Source organism: Lethenteron reissneri, chromosome 62, assembly GCF_015708825.2.
Source record: "Lethenteron reissneri isolate LAM-NWPU_2019-01 chromosome 62, ASM1570882v1, whole genome shotgun sequence".
Taxonomy (NCBI): Eukaryota; Metazoa; Chordata; class Hyperoartia; order Petromyzontiformes; family Petromyzontidae; genus Lethenteron; species Lethenteron reissneri.
The window spans coordinates 1,974,437-1,992,007 of record NC_083840.1 but is presented as its reverse complement, the minus strand read 5'-3'; the positions used below and the strand labels follow the sequence as shown (position 1 = coordinate 1,992,007).

The 17,571-nt window shown below is 53.0% G+C and overlaps 1 pseudogene; it reads left to right on the top strand.

Moving 5' to 3' along the window:
- The first annotated feature begins 11,971 nt into the window (after window positions 1–11,971).
- The window catches only part of LOC133358552 (dihydrolipoyllysine-residue acetyltransferase component of pyruvate dehydrogenase complex, mitochondrial-like), a 49,968-nt pseudogene continuing 44,368 nt past the window's right edge, over window positions 11,972–17,571 (top strand).

Genomic DNA, 17,571 nt, shown 5'->3' with positions numbered 1-17,571 from the left:
TCGTTGGTTGCGGAGATCATTTGCCAACGTCCGCGTCTGCTGCTGGCCACGAGAAGGCTTCGGCAGAGAGTTCGTGTCGCTTTGCTCTTCCTCGTGCCCGTTGAAGGGGTGGAGGTCACAGTGGGTCGCAAGGCCACAATCACCATCGACCGTGACGACCAGAGATGAGCCACTTCTACACCATTGAAACCTCATTTGCCAGTAGAAAATATGATAATTGGTTTTTTTACCCTTTTATCTGGCAACAAATTTGACACCTTTTTTTTACAATGAGTCAATGTTTGCCTAGACCACAATACCTGCGGTCGTAATGCAAACAAAAAACACAACTCTGATAATGTATGCACTGTCCTTGAAGTTGATTGGTCCACACCCGAGACAGCTTTCCTTAGAGCCTAGTCTCACATGGGTTGGACCAGATGACGCCAAAAGGCGCACAACTCAAAGACAATGCACCATCAGAGTATGAGAGCTCGGGGTGAAGCATTTACACCATTGGTACCTCATTTGCCAGTAAAAAATATGATAATTGTTTTTTTTACCCTTCTATCTGGCAACAAAACTGACACCTTTTTTTACAAGGAGTCATGTTTGCATAGACCACAATACCTGCGGTCATAATGCAAACAAAAAACATTACTCTGATAATGTCTGCACTGTCCTTGAAGTTGATTGGTCCACACCCGAGGCAGCTTTCCTTAGAGCCTAGTCTCACATGGTGTTGGACCAGATCACGCCAAAAGGTGTCAGTTTTGTAGCCAGATAAAAGGGTAAAAAACCAATTGTCATGAGCCACTTCGTTGAGCTATCATCTGTGATCACGAGGTCGTCTCTGAAATAGAGCCGTGAGCTATTTATCTCAATTATTCAGAAACGATCTGGCCACAGATGATAACTCAATGGCCGTGGCGTATCATCAACATCACCGACACATGGGAATTGTACAGCGGCAGCCAAATACGATGAACGCGTGACGTTCATTCTAAATGTGGAGGGGAAAAAATTAACCCGTAAAAACAAAGTTTTTCACTATAAATCCTTTATATGCGTGGCGGCTAGAGTCCTCTCGTCCTCTGGCTTGAGATGGCTGCCACCTATGGGTCAGATGAATGGCTGCCACCATTAAGCAATTGGTAATTAAATAGAATTAATTTTTTCCTAAAAAGTGTAAAATTTTTTAATTTTTTTTTCACGAAAACGAGTCTGTGTGCAAAATGTCAACTCGATTGGATCACGGGAAGTGGGTTAAAAAACCACCAAAAGATTTGCACGGTCGTAAGCGCGCAAGCAAGCAAGTGAACTTAATATAAAGGATTTAATAAAAACGAAGGACCCGGAGAAACATCCACGCGACCAGGGGGAGAGAGAGAGACACACAAACTCCAAATATGCAGCAGTAGGCGTCCTGTACACCAGGCGACGGGGTTAACATCTCACCACCGCGTTCAGCTTTGGTCTCCGTGTTCTGTTTCACCATGCGCATTGCGTGAGTTAATTGCTAGTTAATTGCTATTTAATTGTTAGATCATTGTTAGTTAATTGATAGTTTATTGTTAGCCAATTGCGAGTAAATTGCTAGCTAATTGCAAGTTGTTAGTTAATTGCTAGTTAGGTAACTGTGCATGTGGCACTTTGTGTACGAGCTCGCGTATCAGGCTGGAGTGGCAGTGACTGCACAGATGGACGAGTCAGAGGGGCAGCAGTCCGCAGCGTGTTTGTCTGCTGCTGCTGCTGCTGAGATACATTTCAACACGATGGTGGTGATGGTGGGTGGGGGTGGGTGGGGTGGGTGGGGTGGGTGGGGGTGGCTGGCTGGGTGTGGTGGGTGGGTGAGTGGGGGTGGGTGGGAGGGGTGGGGGTGGCTGGGAGGGAGGGAGGGAGGGGTGGGGGTGGGTGGGTGGGTGGGGGTGGGTGGGAGGGGTGGGGGTAGGAGGGAGGGGGGAGGGGTGGGAGGGGGGGTGGCTGGGTGGGTGGGAGGGAGGGGTGGCTGGGTGGGTGGGAGGGAGGGAGGGGATGGGGGTGGGTGGGTGGGTGGTGGGGGTGGGTGGGAGGGGTGGGGGTAGGAGGGAGGGGGGAGGGGTGGGAGGGGGGGGTGGCTGGGTGGGTGGGAGGGAGGGGTGGCTGGGTGGGTGGGAGGGGTTGGAGGGTGGCTGGGTGGGTGGGAGGGAGGGGTGGCTGGGTGGGTGGGAGGGAGGGGATGGGGGTGGGTGGGTGCCGGGTAGCTGGGTGGGTGGGAGGGGTGGGGGTGGCTGGGTGGGTGGGAGGGGTTGGAGGGTGGCTGGGTGGCTGGGTGGGAGGGAGGGTGGGCGGGTGGCTGGGTGGCTGGGTGCCGGGTGGCTGTCAGTGAGGTGATCACGTGGACCTCGAGTCAGAGCCGCAGAGGCTTTGCCGGAGCGGTTCAATGCGGGGTCGCATCTCATCGGCATCCCATTGCGCCCTGTCCGACCTCAATGTTTGTATGTACGATGAACTTCTTTTGCAAAGTACATAAACACAACACAACACACAACCCACCCCCACCACCACCACCACCACCCACCGTATACACTCCAAGTGGTGTCAGCGGGCACGAGGTGGTGCTGATGGTGGTGTGGTCATGCCGTTGGGGGCCGTCCATAAATGACGTCACGCGATTTAGGACGCTTTTTGACGCCCCCCCCCCCATTCGTCACACGGCGTCACAAAAAGTCAGACCCCCCCCCCTCAAATATGACGTCACAAAGATCTGCCCCCCCCCCCAAAAAAAACGTGCTTAAAATCGCTTTAAACTATTGTCATTGTAGTGCGTATTTAATGTGGCGCTGCACTCTGATGTTGTAGGAGAAAACATTTATTACAAAGTCTATTTAATTAAGTAGAACGTGTTGTCTATATTTATTTAAAGTTGAGCATTTTTATGTGACGTCACATTTCTCAACCCCCCCCCCCCTCGTCACACATCGTCACAAATGTCTGACCCCCCCCCCCCTAGGTGCGTGACGTCATTTATGGACGGCCCCCTTGCCACCTGTCCGGATTTGACCGGGACTCGTCTTTGGAGTGTTTGGAAATCCGTGAGCGAGATTTCGTCGTCCCCCACGTGTGTCGGTAACACATCGAGATCACCCACAAATCCCGAGATATTGATCCTGGGGTATTGTGCTGAAGTTGGCGATGTACATGCAGAGCCAGCGACTCACACTTGCACATTCAAGTGGTGGAGTCCAGATAGCCGGAGCAGGAGCAGAGTGGTGGTGTAGCATCATCATCGTCATCGTCGCTGTGACGTCTCCTTCGTATTTGTCGATCTGGCCATTGCGTCGATACAAGTTGCACTGCGGTCTGTTCTGGGGTAGTGATAGGGGTTGGGTAGTGATAGGGGTTGGGTAGTGATGGGGGTTGGGGTAGTGATGGGGGTAGTGATAGGGTTGGGGTAGTGATAGGGGTAGTGATAGGGGTAGTGATAGGGGTAGTGATAGGGGTAGTGATAGGGGTAGTGATAGGGGTTGGGGTAGTGATAGGGGTAGTGATAGGGGTAGTGATAGGGGTTGGGGTAGTGATAGGGTTGGGGTAGTGATAGGGGTAGTGATAGGGGTAGTGATAGGGGTAGTGATAGGGGTAGTGATAGGGGTTGGGGTAGTGATAGGGGTTGGGGTAGTGATAGGGGTTGGGGTAGTGATAGGGGTTGGGGTAGTGATAGGGGTTGGGGTAGTGATAGGGGTAGTGATAGGCGTTGGGGTGGTGATAGGGGTTGGGATAGTGATAGATGTTGGGGTAGTGATCAGGGTTGGGGTAGTGATAGGGGTTGGGATAGTGATAGATGTTGGGGTAGTGATCAGGGTTGGGGTAGTGATAGGGGTTGGGATAGTGATAGATGTTGGGGTAGTGATCAGGGTTGGGGTAGTGATAGGGGTTGGGGTAGTGACAGGGGTTGGGGTAGTGATAGGGGTTGGGGTAGTGATCAGGGTTGGGGTAGTGATAGGGGTTGGGGTAGTGATAGGGGTTGGGGTAGTGATAGGGGTTGGGGTAGTGATCAGGGTTGGGGTAGTGATAGGCGTTGGGGTGGTGATAGGGGTTGGGATAGTGATAGGGGTTGGGGTAGTGATCAGGGTTGGGATAGTGATAGGGGTTGAGGTAGTGATGGGGGTTGGGGTAGTGATAGGGGTTGGGGTAGTGATGGGGGTTGGGGTAGTGATGGGGGTTGGGGAAGTGATAGGGGTTGGGGTAGTGATAGGGGTAGTGATAGGGGTTGGGGTAGTGATCAGGGTTGGGGTAGTGATAGGGGTTGGGGTAGTGATAGGGGTTGGGGTAGTGATAGGGGTTGGGGTAGTGATAGGGGTTGGGGTAGTGATAAGGGTTGGGATAGTGATAGGGGTAGTGATAGGGGTTGGGGTAGTGATAGGGGTTGGGGTAGTGATAGGGGTTGGGGTAGTGATGGGGGTTGGGGTAGTGATAGGGGTTGGGGTAGTGATAGGGGCTGGGGTAGTGATAGGGGTAGTGATAGGGGTTGGGGTAGTGATTGGGGTTGGGGTAGTGATAGGGGTAGTGATAGGGGTAGTGATAGGGGTTGGGGTAGTGATGGGGGTTGGGGTAGTGATAGGGGTTAGTGTAGTGATGGGTGGAGTCATAGCGGCAAGTCTCTTGTAGTACGACTGCTGATGTAGATGCAGAGCCAACAACTTACACTTCCCCGTTCACGTGGTCAAGCGCAGATAACCGCGTGAGCAGCAGCAGTAGCGGAGTGGTGGTGTAGCATCATCACGATCATCATCGCTGTGATGTCTCCTTCTATTTGTGGATCGGGGCATTGCGTCGTTCCACGCTGATCTCCGGTCTCTGGTTCTGGATGACCACAGTCGCACCACCACTGCTACTGGGAGGCTGATCGATGCCCGGGTGCGGTCAAGGGATGGCTCCCTATTGCTCAACCACGTTATGTATGCCGATGATCTGGTAATTGCTGCTCACTCAGAGGAGGAGTTGGAGGTGCTGCTGCTGAACCTGGAGCTTGACACTAAGAGGTGGGGCCTTACCATCAGCCCCACCAAAACTAAGCACCTGCCTGGGTATTTTGTACCATCGGACACTCCACCCCCACAACTCCCAATTGGTAATAGGGCAGTTGTGGAGAGTGGAGAGTTTCCCATACCGGGGCAGTGTGCTCATGACGGGCTCCAGTTTAACAGCAGAGGTCTCACTCCGAATCAGTCGAGCGGCAATATCTTTTCATCGGTTGCGTTACGCTGTGTGGAAGCTACCTGGTCTGTCACTCTGCACGAAGCTTCAGTTCTTCTCGGCCACAGTCATTCCCTCCCTTCTCTACGCTTGTGTAATATAGTAATTACGGCGGGAGACCACTTGACGGGTAGCACACTTTATTTAACATCTACTCAGCCACAATAACACGTGTAGCCGAACTACAGCCTACGCTACGCGTTCCAACCCGGCTACACACACACCGGCTCTCCGGCCCCGTAGCTTCCAGGGGAACTCGCAGACCCACCCCAGCTGGGGTATGGATCCCGACCACTGGGTCCCACAGCCCGGCCCTCACACGGACGTCCGGCCACGGGTCCCACGGTCTCGCCTCTGAGCCGCACAGGGTCCCGGCCCTTACAAGGACAGCGGGGCTAGGGGTCTCAGGGCCCTATCTCTTCCTCCTCCGTCTTCTGTCTTCACTGGTTGCCAACTCCTCGAGTGCTGCTGCACATCGCCCTATATAGCCCTCCGCTCCAGGGGGGCGGGGCCTATGCGGACCTCGATGTGGACATCTGCCTGCGGACCGCGATGTAGCCACACCCGACGCGCTCTCACACGATCCCACCCCCTGCCAGCACGTACCGCCACTACACTTGCAAAACGTGGACCGCCCTAATAGAGCATCTTCGCCGGTTGGAAACATTTAGGCTGGCCTGCCTACGATCCATCCTGGATTTAACCAGGCTGGATTGTGCGAGGAGCTCACAAATCCTTGAAAGATCTGGGCAAAGTCCCATCGGTGAGCTCCTCCGGCAGGCAAGGCTGCGTTGGCTGGGTCATGTAGCCCGCATGCCCAGCCACCGCATGCCTAAACAGCTTTTGTTCAGCCGGATCGAGGGGGCTAAATGGGCGCGGCATGGGCTAGAGAAGAGATGGAGTGATGTGGTACAGGAGGACGTAGAGCTGAGTGGACTTGCCGATGACTGGTACCAGCGGTGTCAAGATCGGCCTCTGTGAAGTAGGCTCGTGAAGGACGCTACTGGGCAGTTGGAGGCAGTCGCCCTCCAACAACAACGGAGGGTGGAGGAGCGACGCTCACAACAACGAGCGGAACGCCAGGTGGCTAAAGCACAGCAACTTGGCACAGTAGGGGGCACAGGTGGTGCATCAGCCAGTCATCTCGGTCATCTCGGTCAGTCGACCCGTGGCAACTGGGTCTGCCCCGTGACCTCCTGCCAGCGGGCGTTTGACACTTCACGTGGCCTCAAGGTGCACATAGCCTGGAACAAGCGTCGTGGTGACATCACCGCCACTTAGTGGCAAATGGCGGTTGTTGTTGTATAGTAGTTGTATAGTAGTGTATAGTCTAGAGTAGTGTGTAGTAGTGTAGTGTATAGTGTAGTGTGTAGTGTATTGTAGTGTCATGTATAGTAGTGTATAGTGTATAGCAGTGTAGAGGAAAGTGTGTAGAGTCTAGTAATGTATAGTAGTATCGTGTAGGTCAGTGGTTCTTAACCTTAACTTGCAGTCTGGACCCCTTTGATCCATAATAGAGGTTTTTTGGGTTAGATTGCGTAAATATATAAATGTGTCGTTAAAACCCGCCACCACCGGACACAGCCAACTAGTAAGGGTTGTCACGTAAACAGAACGTGGCCAATTCGTCACTAGTACAGCACTAGTGTGTAGTGTAGTGTATAGTGTAGTGTATAGTGTAGTGTATAGTGTAGTGTAGTGTGTAGTGTAGTGTATAGTGTAGTGTATAGTGTAGTATACTAGTACAGCACTAGTGTATAGTGTAGTGTATAGCGTAGTGTATAGTGTAGTGTATAGTGTAGTGTATAGTGTAGTTTATAGTGTAGTGTATAGTGTAGTGTATAGTAGTGTAGTATATAGTGTAGTATACTAGTACAGCACTAGTGTATAGTGTTGTGTATAGTGTAGTGTATAGTGTAGTGTATAGTGTAGTGTATAGTGTAGTGTATAGTGTAGTTTATAGTGTAGTGTATAGTGTAGTGTATAGTGCAGTGTATAGTGTAGTGTACTAGTACAGCACACCGGTTGTGTGTTGGAGAGCCAAGCCACAACATTTACAATCTGAGTACGATGTTTCGGCAGTAATTACAACCAGCTTCATCAGGTGACAGCCAGAAGTTCGCCACGCGCAGGCGGGGGGAGGCCGAGATGCGGTTTGAGGTCCGCTCGGATGACGCAGCTCTCCATGATGTGCTGCGAGTCGAACAGCCGTCCGGCCAGCTCTACCGATGGCCAGAAGTCCTTCACGACTACTCGTTTGTAGTTAATTCTAGATTTGAAGCTTTCGTGACTGCAAGGATTCATATTCTTAGGTTTTGTCGGTAAAGTCACGTAGGTAGATTTTTTTTAATTAATAAAAGTAAAATAAAACAAAATAAAAAATCACGACGTTTCGGAAGCAACACAAGCCTCCGTCTTCAGGTGGAACCGTCACAGCCACGACAGCTGTATCAAGTGAATGAGAGATCACAAGAAATACCACCCCGTATATATAATGGTTGAGGGTGGAAGGGCCAGGAACGGCATACTTTTTATTAATATGGTAAGGTGAGGCTTAAGACCAAGAGTAGACTGCATAACAAAGGACTGAGCCTTTGTTATGGAGAGGTGCGGTTTGTAACTAACACATGGCATACATAACAAAAGTGTGAAAAAAAGCAAGGAAAAACTAAAGCTGGTAAAACAAAAAACTGGCTGTCTATCAATAACCTGTAATAGTTGTCTGTCAAATAAGATGGTCCAAATAAGTGTAGTTACATCTTTTTTGCATGGTTAATCCTACAGGAAAGGTGTTCGCCATGTAAACGCCGACACACTGTCACGACTGCCACCCAGTGATCGGTGTTCGTGCATTTGGTGCGCGGGACGATGCAAATCCGCTGAAACAGCAACACCTCGCTTGGTTGTCGCTGCAGCAGAAGCTGACATGCGGGATCACACACTCGGCCTAACCAACGCTGAATGGGGGACGACTCCAGGTGGAAGGTGCCTCCTGAATTAGAATAAGACGCCGTGTTAAGGACTCTGAGGATGGCGGGGGCTGATGAGCTTTGTCCACAGTGATCCTTAGAGGGGGTCTATTAATGAGATGAGACGGGGAATTGCAGAAATACAAAGTCGTTGTTCCCACTGTTTTGCGGGTCAAATTGATATGGGCAACGAATGAACGAGTGACGCATCTGGGTGTCCAAAAGACCTTGACTACTCTTCTTGGCTCTTTCGGTAAAGTCACGTAGAATGGAAATAATAAAATAATAAAAATAAAACATAATAAAATAATTCTCACGACGTTTCGGCCACAACGCAAGCAGCCGTCCTCAGGTGGAGAACAGGTCTGTCGAGAAGACAGAGTCTGAATGACACACCCCCAGGCTTGGAGCGTCTATTTAAGCTGCTGGGTTGGAGGGGGAAGGGCGCCAGACCAATCGGCGGCGACGATTACTGATGCGTTCCTCCAAGGTTACGTTTTGGATAAGGGAGCCCTAGAAAATCTACTCACGGACCAGGGCTAAAATGTTTCTTCACAATTGCTCAAAGAGATATGCGGCTTGATAATTGGTTTTTTTACCCTTCTATCTGGCAACAAAACTGACACCTTTTTACAAGGAGTCATGTTTGCATAGACCACAATACTTGCAGTCGTAATGCAAACAAAAAACACAACTCTGATAATGTATGCACTGTCCTTGAAGTTGATTGGTCCACACCCGGGACAGCTTTCCTTAGAGCCTAGTCTCACATGGGTTGGACCAGATCACGCCAAAAGGCTCTCTCGGGTGTGGACCAATCAACTTCAAGGACAGTGCATACATTATCAGAGTTATGTCTTTTGTTTGTATTATGACTGCAGGTATTGCGGTCTATGCAAACATGACTCCTTGTAAAAAGGTGTCAGTTTTGTTGCCAGATAGAAGGGTAAAAAAACAATTATCATATTTTTACTGGCAAATGAGGTTCCTATGGTGTAGGTATGCGGCTTATTGGGCACTAAAAAGGTTCGCATCTCGCCCTGTCACCCACAGACTGACGGCATGGTGGAACGTCTGCACAGGACGCTGACATCTATGCTGTGCCACCAGGTCAATGAGGACCAGTCTGACTGGGACCTGCTCGCTCCGGGTGTTCTTGCGGCGTACAGATTAGCTCCTCTTGCTTCCAGCGGCTTCTCGCCGCCGTTCTTCCTTATTTATGGGAGGGAGCGAGATCCACCTATTGAGGTTCAACTGAACCCGGAGTTGGGAAATAGCAAAATGCCAAACCTATATGGCCTCTTGTTGCAGCAGCCCCTTTTGCCCACTTCAGCAAGTGTTTCTTGCTGGGGTTGTCCCACCGGATGACGGACGCTTGTGTTGCGCCCGAAACGTCGTGATTTAATTTATTTTCTACCCACGTGACTTTACCGAAAGAACCAAAGAGTATGGATCCCTGCAGTCACGAAAACTTCAAATCTAGATCTGAGTGATATGCTTAACCTTTCCTAAACTTTGGCACGGCCTACCGTGTTGTGTGTTTGTATTGTGTTGCTGTTGTTACTTTCTGACTCATCGAACTACTGAAAGTCTCGCGAAAAAGAGCTTAATAGCTCATCGAGTTTCTCCAAGATCAATATTCTGATTGAGATTCGAGATAAACGATGCACGCATTGAACCGGGCCCTGTTCCAATCAACGATGATCTGATCGAATTGAGGTGTTTTCTAATTTTCGATTTAAAGCTTTCGTGACTGCAGGGATTCATCTTTTTGGTTCTTTCGGTAAAGTCACGTAGAATGGAAATAATAAAATAATAAAAATAAAACATAATAAAATAATTCTCACGACGTTTCGGCCACAACGCAAGCAGCCGTCCTCAGGTGGAGAACAGGTCTGTCGAGAAGACAGAGTCTGAATGACACACCCCCAGGCTTGGAGCGTCTATTTAAGCTGCTGGGTTGGAGGGGGAAGGGCGCCAGACCAATCGGCGGCGACGATTACTGATGCGTTCCTCCAAGGTTACGTTTTGGATAAGGGAGCCCTAGAAAATCTACTCACGGACCAGGGCTAAAATGTTTCTTCACAATTGCTCAAAGAGATATGCGGCTTGATAATTGGTTTTTTTACCCTTCTATCTGGCAACAAAACTGACACCTTTTTACAAGGAGTCATGTTTGCATAGACCACAATACTTGCAGTCGTAATGCAAACAAAAAACACAACTCTGATAATGTATGCACTGTCCTTGAAGTTGATTGGTCCACACCCGAGAGAGCCTTTTGGCGTGATCTGGTCCAACCCATGTGAGACTAGGCTCTAAGGAAAGCTGTCCCGGGTGTGGACCAATCAACTTCAAGGACAGTGCATACATTATCAGAGTTGTGTTTTTTGTTTGCATTACGACTGCAAGTATTGTGGTCTATGCAAACATGACTCCTTGTAAAAAGGTGTCAGTTTTGTTGCCAGATAGAAGGGTAAAAAAACCAATTATCAAGCCGCATATCTCTTTGAGCAATTGTGAAGAAACATTTTAGCCCTGGTCCGTGAGTAGATTTTCTAGGGCTCCCTTATCCAAAACGTAACCTTGGAGGAACGCATCAGTAATCGTCGCCGCCGATTGGTCTGGCGCCCTTCCCCCTCCAACCCAGCAGCTTAAATAGACGCTCCAAGCCTGGGGGTGTGTCATTCAGACTCTGTCTTCTCGACAGACCTGTTCTCCACCTGAGGACGGCTGCTTGCGTTGTGGCCGAAACGTCGTGAGAATTATTTTATTATGTTTTATTTTTATTATTTTATTATTTCCATTCTACGTGACTTTACCGAAAGAACCAAGAAGGTGTTTTCTAATGTTTGTGAATATTTGTATTTTTTGTTAGTATTTAAAATGTTTGTAAATGTTTAAATTTGTTGTGAGTGTTTATAATGTTTGTTAATGTTTATAATGTTTTTTAAGTGTTTTTTTAGTTTTTGTTAATGTTTGTTAATGTTTGTTAGTGTTTATAATGTTTTGAAAGTGTTTTTTTAGTGTTTGTTAGTGTTTGTTAGTGTTTTTTTAGTGTTTAGTTAAAGTCCCCGCTGGGCGACTTCTGACAGCCCCGCATCGAGGAAAGTGGTGACGGCGGCCATCTTACGTAGGGGTGGGGCGGGGGGTGCGACTGGAGGGAGCGTGACGTAACATCCATTGAATACACGTGGGTGGGGGTAGGTGGGTGGGGGGGGGTAGGTGGGTGGGGGGGGTAGGTGGGTGGGGGGGGTAGGGGGGTGGGGGGTAGGGGGGTGGGGGGGGGTAGGCGGGTGGGGGGGGTAGGGGGGTGGAGGGTAGGGGGGTGGGGGGGGGTAGGTGGGTGGGGGGGGGTAGGTGGGTGGGGGGGGTAGGTGGGTGGGGGGGGGTAGGTGGGTGGGGGGGGGGGTGGGGGGGGTAGGTGGGTGGGGGGGGTAGGTGGGTGGGGGTAGGTGGGTGGGGGGGGGTAGGTGGGTGGGGGGGGGGTAGGTGGGTGGGGGGGGGTAGGTGGGTGGGTGGGGGGGGGTAGGTGGGTGGGGGGGGGTAGGTGGGTGGGTGGGGGGGGTAGGTGGGTGGGGGGGGTAGGTGGGTGGGTGGGGGGGGTAGGTGGGTGGTGGGGGGGGTAGGTGGGTGGGGGGGGTAGGTGGGTGGGTGGGGGGGGTAGGTGGGTGGGTGGGGGGAGTAGGCGGGTGGGGGGGGGTAGGTGGGGGGGGTAGGTGGGGGGGGTGGGTAGGTGGGTAGGTGGGCGTGGCGGTGACGTCACCACAGCGCCTCTCTCCCCCACACAAGATGGCCGCGGCGCCCTCACCCGCGTGCGCGCGGGAGGTCGAGTGACGTCACGCGCCTGTGGAGGGCGCCGCGGCTGCCGTGGAGGACACTCGCAGACACTCACACCACCACCACTGTACCGTCACCACCACTACTGTACTGTCACCACCACTACTACTACTGTACTGTCACCACCACCACCTTCACTGTACTGTCACCACAACCTCGACTGTACTGTCACCACCAACACCTCCACACCGGCACCACCAACACCACCTACTCTCCACTGTACTGTCACCACCATCACCTCCATCACCATAACCACCACCACCCCAGCCGCGATGTTGCTGCTGCTCCTTCGCTCGGCGGGCGGCGGCCTGAGGTCTCGGGCCGTCGGGACGTGTCGCCTCGCCTCCTCCTCCTCGGCCGCCGGCGGTGGCGGCCTCCTCAGGGTGTCCGCCGCGGGGGGGGCCCCGCCAAGGCCGCAGTGCGGACACCATCATCATCAGCACGACGGACACCGCCATCATCATCATCATCAGCACGAAGGCGGCAGGGGCCTCCTGCTCGCGGTGCCCGTCTCGCTCACGAGGAGATCCTCCCTCGTGCGGAGATACTCCGTGCTGCCTCCTCACCAGCTGGTGAGACAGGGGGGGTAGAGACATTGGGGGGGTAGAGGCAGGGGGTAGAGACACTGGGGGTAGAGACATTGGGGGGGTAGAGACACGGGGGGGTAGAGAGACAGGGGGGGTAGAGACATTGGGGGGGGTAGAGACATTGGGGGGGGGGGGTAGAGACATTGGGGGGGGTAGAGACACGGGGGGGTAGAGACATGGGGGGGGGGGGTAGAGACACTGGGGGGGTAGAGACATTGGGGGGGTAGAGACATTGGGGGGGTAGAGACATTGGGGGGGTAGATACATTGGGGGGGTAGTGACATTGGGGGGGTAGTGACATTGGGGGGGTAGTGACATGGGGGGTAGAGACATTGGGGGTAGAGACATTGGGGGGGTAGTGACATTGGGGGGGTAGAGACATTGGGGGGTAGTGACATTGGGGGGGTAGTGACATTGGGGGGGTAGTGACATTGGGGGTAGAGACATTGGGGGTAGAGACATTGGGGGGTAGAGACATTGGGGGGGTAGAGACATTGGGGGTAGTGACATTGGGGGATAGAGACATTGGGGGGGTAGAGACATTGGGGGGGTAGAGACATTGGGGGGGTAGTGACATGGGGGGTAGAGACATTGGGGGGGTAGTGACATTGGGGGGGTAGAGACATTGGGGGGGGGGAGAGACATTGGGGGGGGTAGAGACATGGGGGGGTAGAGGCATTGGGGGGTAGAGACATTGGGGGATAGAGACATTGGGGGGGTAGAGACATTGGGGGGGTAGAGACATTGGGGGGGTAGAGACATTGGGGGGGTAGAGACATTGGGGGGGTAGAGACATTGGGGGGGGTAGAGACATTGGGGGGTAGAGACATTGGGGGGTAGAGACATTGGGGGGGTAGAGACATTGGGGGGGGTAGAGACATTGGGGGGGTAGAGACACGGGGGGGGTAGAGACATTGGGGGGGGGGTAGAGACATTGGGGGGGTAGAGACATTGGGGGGGGAGAGACATTGGGGGGGGTAGAGACATTGGGGGGGGGTAGAGACATTGGGGGGGTAGTGACATTGGGGGGGGGTAGAGACATTGGGGGGGTAGAGACATTGGGGGGGTAAAGGCATTGGGGGGGGGGGGTAGAGACATTGGGGGGGTAGATACATTGGGGGGGTAGTGACATTGGGGGGGGGTAGAGACATTGGGGGGGTAGAGACATTGGGGGGGTAAAGGCATTGGGGGGGGGGGTAGAGACATTGGGGGGGTAGAGACATTGGGGGGGTAGAGACACGGGGGGGGTAGAGACATTGGGGGGTAGAGACATTGGGGGGGAGAGACATTGGGGGGGTAGAGACATTGGGGGGTAGAGACATTGGGGGGGTAGTGACATTGGGGGGGGTAGAGACATTGGGGGGGTAGAGACATTGGGGGGGGTAAAGGCATTGGGGGGGGTAGAGACATTGGGGGGGTAGAGACATTGGGGGGGTAGAGACATTGGTGGGGTAGTGACATTGGGGGGGGGTAGAGACATTGGGGGGGTAGAGACATTGGGGGGGTAAAGGCATTGGGGGGGGGGGGTAGAGACATTGGGGGGGTAGAGACATTGGGGGGGTAGAGGCATTGGGGGGGTAGAGACATTGGGGGGGTAGAGACATTGGGGGGTAGAGACATTGGGGGGGAGAGACATTGGGGGGGGAGATACATGGGGGGGTAGAGACATTGGGGGGGTAGAGACATTGGGGGGGTAGAGACATTGGGGGGGTAGAGACATTGGGGGGTAGAGACATTGGGGGGTAGAGACATTGGGGGGGGGGGATTAGAGACATTGGGGGGGTAGAGACATTGGGGGGGGTAGAGACATTGGGGGGGGTAGAGACATTGGGGGGGTAGAGACATTGGGGGGGTAGAGACTTTGGGGGGGTAGAGACATTGGGGGGGGTAGAGACATTGGGGGGGGGGTAGAGACATTGGGGGGGTAGAGACATTGGGGGGGGTAGAGACATTGGGGGGGTAGAGACATTGGGGGGGTAGTGACATTGGGGGGGGGTAGAGACATTGGGGGGGTAGAGACATTGGGGGGGTAAAGGCATTGGGGGGGGGGTAGAGACATTGGGGGGTAGAGACATTGGGGGGGTAGAGACATTGGGGGGGGTAGAGACATTGGGGGGGTAGTGACATTGGGGGGGGTAGAGACATTGGGGGGGTAGAGACATTGGGGGGGTAAAGGCATTGGGGGGGGGGGGTAGAGACATTGGGGGGGTAGAGACATTGGGGGGGTAGAGACATTGGGGGGGTAGAGACACGGGGGGGTAGAGACATTGGGGGGTAGAGACATTGGGGGGTAGAGACATTGGGGGGGTAGAGACATTGGGGGGGTAGTGACATTGGGGGGGGGAGAGACATTGGGGGGTTAGAGACATTTGGGGGGTAAAGGCATTGGGGGGGGGGGAGAGACATTGGGGGGGGAGAGACATTGGGGGGGGTAGAGACATTGGGGGGGTAGAGACATTGGGGGGGTAGTGAAATTGGGGGGGGTAGAGACATTGGGGGGGTAGAGACATTGGGGGGGTAAAGGCATTGGGGGGGGGTAGAGACATTGGGGGGGTAGAGACATTGGGGGGGTAGAGACATTGGGGGGGTAGAGACATTGGGGGGTAGAGACATTGGGGGGTAGAGGCATTGGGGGGTAGAGACATTGGGGGGGTAGAGACATTGGGGGGGTAGAGACATTGGGGGGGTAGAGACATTGGGGGGGTAGAGACATTGGGGGGGTAGAGACATTGGGGGGGTAGAGACATTGGGGGGGTAGAGACATTGGGGGGGTAGAGACATTGGGGGGTAGAGACATTGGGGGGGGGGGGTAGAGACATTGGGGGGGTAGAGACATTGGGGGGGGTAGAGACATTGGGGGGGTAGAGGCATTGGGGGGGTAGAGACATTGGGGGGGTAGAGACATTGGGGGGTAGAGACATTGGGGGGTAGAGACATTGGGGGGGTAGTGACATTGGGGGGGTAGAGACATTGGGGGGTAGAGACATTGGGGGGGTAGAGACATTGGGGGGGAGAGACATTGGGGGGGTAGAGACATTGGGGGGGTAGAGACATTGGGGGGGTAGAGACATTGGGGGGGAGAGACATTGGGGGGGTAGAGACATTGGGGGGTAGAGACATTGGGGGGGTAGTGACATTGGGGGGGTAGAGACATTGGGGGGGTAGAGACATTGGGGGGGTAGAGACATTGGGGGGGTAGAGACATTGGGGGGGTAGAGACATTGGGGGGGTAGTGACATTGGGGGGGTAGAGACATTGGGGGGTAGTGACATTGGGGGGGTAGAGACATTGGGGGGGTAGAGACATTGGGGGGGGTAGTGACATTGGGGGGGTAGAGACATTGGGGGGTAGAGACATTGGGGGGGTAGAGACATTGGGGGGGGGGGTGTGGGGGTAGTGACATGGGGGGGGTGTGGGGGTAGTGACATGGGGGTGTGGGGGTAGTGACATGGGGGGGGTAGAGACATTTGGGGGTAGTGACATGGGGGGGGGGGGTGTGGGGGTAGTGACATGGGGGGGGTAGTGACATGGGGTGGTAGTGACATGGGGGTGTGGGGTAGTGACATGGGGGGGGGTGTGGGGGTAGTGACATGGGGGGGGGGGGGTAGTGACATGGGGGGGTAGTGACATGGGGGTGTGGGGTAGTGACATGGGGGGGGGGTGTGGGGGTAGTGACATGGGGGGGGGTAGTGACATGGGGGGGTAGTGACATGGGGGTGTGGGGTAGTGACATGGGGGGGGGGGTGTGGGGGTAGTGACATGGGGGGGGGGGTGTGGGGGTAGAGACATGGGGGGTGTGGGGGTAGAGACATGGGGGTGTGGGGGTAGTGACATGGGGGGGGTGTGGGGGTAGTGCTGTGTCGTGGTGAAGGAGGCACCGCACCCACAGGCGCCATCTGCCTCGAGGGGGCGATGTTGCCCCGTGGGTTTCCCCCATTGCGGTGACAACTTACTGGTGTCGGTCTCCGATGGCCGGGGGCATCAACATCCCACTGGGATTTTAGCACACAGCGTGGTGGTAATACGGTGGGTTTATTTTCGTGGAAGATTCGGTGGTGTTGTATATGTTGGTTATCAAAATTTGTTATGTTGTATGCGTGTGTGGGTGAAATTATTATGTTGTATATGTGGGTTATGAATATTCAGTGAAAATAATAATTAAATGAAATTTGGCCAAATGTGTAATTATCCGGAAATATGTTAATTATGTAATTATGCACATTTTAATTATGCCAATTCGAGAGGTAATCGTATTAATTATGCGAGTGGGTGTAATTATGATAATGCAAGTCGTTATGATAACCAGACCCCGCCTCGGTGACGAGGGTGGGTTATCGATCGGAATAAGGCAATTAATCGTATGCAGTCATGCAGGTGTGGTGTAAGTATGCAAGATTAACTTAGATTAACTCGGCATCGTTGTCTAGGTTCGTCTCATTCTCGCTTTAACATTCCCAGAGTGTGTATTCGTGGTTATTTTTTTTAGGTCCCCGGGTCACCCCGTTATCGCTTTAACATTTACTGAGTATGTATTAGTGTGTTTATTAAGGTCACCAAGTTCAGATCTCAACGCAGAAGCAGATCTTATGCATAGATTTCAGGAAAGAATCACACAACCACTTCTGTATTGATCAATTTATTACTAATTCAACCTTAACTATGATATAGTATGCGAACTCTCAATCCCGGAACGTCAACACGGCATCAATACAGTATCATCAACGATTGTCTGATTTCACTTTGACAACGGCACATGGATCCCGCATAACGCGATGGTTGTTAGTGAGAGAGAGGGTCGTTAAAATATGCAAATACTATGCTAAGAAAACCTTAACGTTAATGAATGATCATACTCAACATTGTTCACGCAGTACCGCACTCCTTATTGATCATACGCAACCCTTATCACGTTGTTAGCACCTTGGGTCACGGGACAGTTGAATATTCTGTAGAGGATGCGA